The sequence below is a fragment of the Leucopleurus acutus genome (genome assembly GCF_964270905.1).
Source record: "Leucopleurus acutus genome assembly, chromosome: 17".
Taxonomy (NCBI): domain Eukaryota; kingdom Metazoa; phylum Chordata; class Mammalia; order Artiodactyla; family Delphinidae; genus Leucopleurus; species Leucopleurus acutus.
In genome coordinates this window covers 30,120,232-30,126,143 of record NC_139159.1, presented here as the reverse complement: position 1 = coordinate 30,126,143, position 5,912 = coordinate 30,120,232, and the positions used below count along the sequence as shown (strand labels likewise).

The following is a 5,912-nucleotide window of genomic DNA, read 5'->3' as shown; positions in this document are numbered from 1 at the left end:
CTTGGGCCGGCAATCCTCTATGGGAGGGAGCAAAGCAGCCAGTGGCTAGATGGGTAGCTGATGGGGCAATGGGGACGGCAATGGGGACAGCATTGGGGCAGCCTGTTGTCCTGCATACTGGAAAGTGACATCTCCATGGGGCCAGCCTTTAGTACCCATGCATTCTAAGGTGGACAGAAAATTCTGTGTTTATCAGAACACTTCCACTGCTGTACTGAGGGCACATGCATTTTCAGTGGGACTTGAAATTCCTGGAGAACTGCTTTTGGTAAAAAGCTGGCAACAATTTCTTTAATATCCATGTCTTAATTTTTTGTTTTGTTGTGTTTCAGAAAGACATCAAGAAACTATGAACAACTTTGGTAATGAACAGTTTGACTGCCATTTCCTGAATAAAGCCTTTACTGCAAGGACATTCTGGACCAAAACAAATTAATGAAATTTCTTGTTCTGATGATAAGGCTGCCTTCTATGTTGTAGGCCTGGGAGACATTCTAAAGAAATAACTGAGATGGTTAAAAGCTCTTCCTCTGGTCATCCCCTTTTATGCAGTCAAATGCAGTGATAGCAGAACCACAGTGAAGACCTTAGCTTCCATCAGAACAGGATTTGACTGTGCCTGCACGACCGAAATACAATTGGTGCAGAGTCTCAGGGTGCCTCCAGAGACATGCGAATTCTTGTAAACAAGTGTCTCAGATTAAGTATGTTGCCGATAATGGAATCCAGATGATGACTTTTGATAGTGAAGTTGAGTTGATGAAATTTGCCAGGGCACATCCAAAGGCAAAGTTGGTTTTGTGTGTTGCCACTGATGATTCCAAAGCAGTCTGTCACCTCAGTGTGAAATTTGGCACCAGAATCAAAACTAGCAGGCTCCTTTTGGAATGGGCAAAAGAGCTAAATATTGACGTCATTGGTGTCAGCTTCCACATGGAAAATGTCTGTACCGATCCCGAGACTTTCATGCAGGCCGTCTCTGATGTCTGCTATGTCTTTGACATGGTAGCTGAGGTTTATTTCCACATGTATTTGCTTGATGTTGGTGGTGGCTTTCTTGGATCTGAGGATGTTGTGTTTGAGCTGATTCCTTCAGGCATGCTGGTGGGTGGGGTTGGCTACAAAGCCCAGCCTCAACTACTGCTATTATGCTGGTGGGAGTGACTAGCCCCCAGCCAGCTGTCTACGAGGCCTGGCTGTAACTGCTGCAGCTGTACTGATAATGCAGGTCTGGCCCCTGAATGACTGGCTGCAAGACCTGATGACATCTGTCACAGGAACGCTGGTGTGGGGGGCTGGCCAGGGTGGGAGCTACTTTGGAGGGAGACCAGTGCTGGCAGAGGCTGCCCACCAGGTGGAGCAAGGCTGGCTCCCTGGAGCAAGAGCCACTTTGAAGAGGCACTAGTCCTGACCAGGGTGGCCTGCTGGGTAGGGGGGAGGGGGAATCACTTAGGAGGGGCTGGCCAGGGTGGATTGTGTGGATGGGGGAGTCCTCAGGGGAATGCCAGGACCGAGTACATAGTGTTAGGCTGATGAAGAGTGAGAGAAATGGTACCCACCAGCACCAGGCCAGCTAGGCAGGACTGCTTCAAAAAAATGGAGCCTACCAGCATTTTTGTCCATGGAGAAAGTCGCACCAGATCCCTGCCCTTCTGGCACACTCCCTAAATTTAGCAAATGAATCTCCTTCTTATATGACCTGGATGTTTTTTCAAGCCGTTGCCTCTGTGCTAGGACTTGGAGCAAGTAAGTTTTTGTATGAGCCCTTCAAGAGTAGAGTCTTGGCTTCCCACAACCCTCAGGCTCTCCCAAATATAAGCCCCATATTTTTCAAATGCAGAAGTATGGGAGCTCATCTTCCAGTGCAAGTCTCGCCTGGTAGGGAACCCAACATGGGGCTAGACTCCTTGATCTTCGGGGGACCTCTGCAGGTCCTTAATTGTAGGAAATCTGTCCTGCTAGTCTTCAGGTTGTTCTCAGAGACATATAGTTGTTCTATATGTAGTTGTAGTTTCCATGTGTCCTTGGGATGACGTGAGCTCAGGATCTTCCTACTCCACCATTTTGATCCAGACACTCTAGTATCTCATTTTTTTAATTTCTCTTTTTTATTACTAATTAGGTTAACCTTTTTTATAATATATTTATTAGCCCATGCATTTTTAATTGTGAATGTACTTGTGAATCAATGTTGATTTTTCTTTTTTTTAAACTTTTGATCCCCTTCACTCATTTATACCACCCCCACCTCTTGCCTCCAGCAACCACCAATCTGTTGTCTTTATCTATGAGCTTGGATTTTTATTTTGTTTTGTTATCTTTTTATTCCACGTATAAGGTAGATCAGATGGTATTTGTCTTTCTCTGCCTGACTTATTTCACTTAGCACACTATTCTCTTGAAGCCAAAGCATGGAGAAGAGTTCCCTTGTTGTTGTTTGTGTTGGGTGTATATATGGGGTTTTTTTCTGACCTATTAAAAATATAGGCACTCACTTTTATTTATAAGTACTATTATGTCATTAGTTGGAATAAGGGTATCCTAGTGCAGTGCCTTGATCATAGGAGGCTCCAATAGAAGTAAGTGCATAAGTAATTTGGGAAGCAAAAATACAGAACTAAGAACCAGTGGCCTTGGCACAGCCATGATGCTTTGAAGAAATGGACCAACCTGCCTTGGGTTACTTGCAGAGGTACTCTTCAGATGTCATTAGAAACTGTTTCCAGGAGAACAACTTCCACACTATGGCAGATGAAAAAGATAGTCACCCAGCATCACAACCTCAAAAGGCATGACAGAAATTTGTCACATACCCAAGAAGAAGGCAGACACAGAAGTGAGAAGTCCTTCAACTACCATCTTACTCCTGCCTCACAAGGACAGAAGAGCCACAGCCAAGAGCCCTGCCACCCTCTGCACCACGCTGAGTCTCATCAAATAAGACTGCTTTAATTTCACTTCCTGTAGAGACTAGAAGAATAATTTCTAAATCAGTACATTTTTTTATTTCCCATGAAAATTTATAGAACTTATATGAGGGTTTTTTTTTTAATGTACAGCTTTGGGACTAAACTAAAAAATATTCTTCTGCTTCATTTAAATCAACAAAGGCCACTTGTGCTTATAAGATATAGTTTGAAAGATCATGCACTGGAAAGGATTTTGGCAAGTACGGATAAAACCTGATTCTATACTTATTTGGAATTCAGCACTAACCTTTCATAATCTAATGCAAATAAACATCTATTGAAATACAAGTAAAATGATACACTCAGTTTCTACTGTAAAAGTTAGAGTTTGGCAGCTCGTTAACTACAAAGGAAAAAAGATTACTAGAAGCTTTTTAAATAATTGAAATAAGTAATGGATGCCATAAGCCTCCTCAAACTGTGTAAAAGATTTATAGTTTGATCCTGCCAAATGATAACTGGCAGTCTATTAATCTGCGTGAAAAATGAGATATGTTATTTTCTGCCTAATGTAACTTGCATAACAATGAAAAGTGTTTGCTAAGGAATGCTTCTGCTTTAGTTCTTTTTCACTCTCTTTAACTCCAGAAAGTGTGTTTAATGTAAACCCTTGGATTGATATTATGCTGACAATCTTCATGTAGTACTATGAACTGATTAGACTAAGCACTAGACTCAGAGTAAAAAGTATTTAAATACAGTACCAGAGTATTCATTATTTTGCTGTATGACTGCAGACAGCTCTGTCTTTGGACATGGACAGACCCCCAACTCTCCAATTTATCTTGATAATTAACATAACTTGCTATTAAGCATAAATTTCATTGGATAAAAATCAAGCTCTCATTACAGTTTCCCATGATATCTTTGACAGCACCACACAGTAATGGTAATTTTGATATATAATATAATCCATTTTACCAAAAACATTTATTGAGGGTTCCACATGTGTCTAGAGCCATTCTAAGAGTTTTACTCATTTAATCTTCTCATGAACCTAAAGACGAGATCCTATTATGAACCCCTCTTTGGAAAAGAGGAAATTGAGCCAGAGAGATGTTATGTAACTTATCCAAGGTCAAAGCTGCTAAAGTGTGGAGTCTATATTTTATGCCAGGCAGTTTGACTCAAGAGAGATCAAACCTAAGGCCAAATGGATAATACTCTAGGCACACCCTGTTTATCTTTTGAGGATCAGACTTTGTCCTAAGCACTTTGCACAGAATAACTCATTACATTTAGTAATGAAAATAAAAACAAAAATAAACAAATGGGACCTAATTAAACTTAAAATCTTTTGCACAGCAAAGGAAACCATAAACAAGATGAAAAGACAACACTCAGAATGGGAGAAAATACTTGTCAGTGAAGCAACAGACAAAGGATTAATCTACAAAATATACAAACAGCTCATGGAGTCCAATATCAATAAAACAACCCAATCAAAAAATGGGCAGAAGACCTAAATAGACGTCTCTCCAAGGAGGCACAAGAAAGGACGCTCAACATTACTGATTATTAGAGAAATGCAAATCAAAACTACAATGAGGTATCACCTCACACCAGTCAGAATGGCCATCATCAAAAATCTACAAACAGTAAATCCTGGAGAGGGTGTGGAGTAAAGGGAACCATCTTGCACTGTTGGGGAGAATGTAAATTGATACAGCCACTATGGAGAACAATATGGAGGTTCCTTAAAAAACTAAAAATAGAACTACCACATGATCCAGCAATCCAACTACTAGGCATATACTCTGTGAAAACCATAATTCAAAGGACACATGTACCCCAATATTCATTGCAGCATGGAATGGAAACAACCTAAATGTCCATTGACAGATGAACAGATAAAGAAGATGTGGTACCTATATACAATGGAATATTACTCAGCCATAAAATGGAACTAAATTGGGTCATTTGTAGAGATGTGGTTAGACCTAGAGTCTGTCATACAGAGTGAAGTAAGTCAGAAAGAGGAAAAACAAATATTGTATATTAACACATATATGTGGAATCTAGAAAAATGGTACAGATGAACCTATTTGCAAGGCAGGAATAGAGACACAGAAGTAGAGAAAGGACATGTGGACATGGTGGGGGAGGAGAGGGTTGGACAAACTGGGAGATTAAGAATGATATATATACACTACCATACGTAAAATAGATAGCTAGTGAGAACATGCTATAAAGCACAGGAAGCTTACCTCAGTGTTCTGTGACAATCTAGATGGGTGAGGTAAGGGGGTGGGAGGGAGGTCCAAGAGGAAGGGAGTATATGTATACATATAGCTGACTCACTTCATTGTACAGCAGAAACTAACACAACATTGTAAAGCAATTATACTCCATTAAAGAAAAGTTAAAAAAAAACCTATTACACAGAATTAACCCAGTTTCAGAATTTAAAAAACAAAAAAGTATCAGACGTTTAGTAACTTGCTTATAATCATATTATGCAATAATTAGTGAAGCCTGAATTCATCTGCCTGATTCAAAAGCCCATGCTATTGACAAGAAGAGTGTATGGTCAGCTTCAGTTTACTCCAACTTTATGAGATGTATTAAATAGAGAAATCACAGCTATTTATCCAAGTCAAACTACTTTTTTTCTTTTTTCTTTTTTTTTTTGATATCAAAAATCAAATAGACTTCACAGTAAAAGGAAAAATAGACAAATGTGCTAGGAATGAAAATATATCAGTTATACAGACTCCAAAATTACAGCCAAACCCTCAGGGTGTTGAAATCCCTCTGACCTGCCTGAGGTTGTTTAAGAGGAATACTGGCCCTGGGAGTCCATTCAAGCCTCCAGGCAAAGCTCACTGTGTATAGGCACTTCAAAAAGGAGACAGGGAAGGACAAGAGAAGAACATCTATATATCTATATCTATATCTATATCTATATATATATGTATATATATATATATATATATATTATGT

At 39.7% G+C, this 5,912-nt stretch overlaps 1 pseudogene across 1 annotated transcript; it reads left to right on the top strand.

Moving 5' to 3' along the window:
- Positions 1 to 349: 349 nt before the first annotated feature.
- Positions 350 to 1,164, top strand: LOC309973971 (ornithine decarboxylase-like; annotated as a pseudogene). Its single transcript has one exon. The product of its transcript is annotated as an ornithine decarboxylase-like (transcript).
- Positions 1,165 to 5,912: the final 4,748 nt, after the last annotated feature.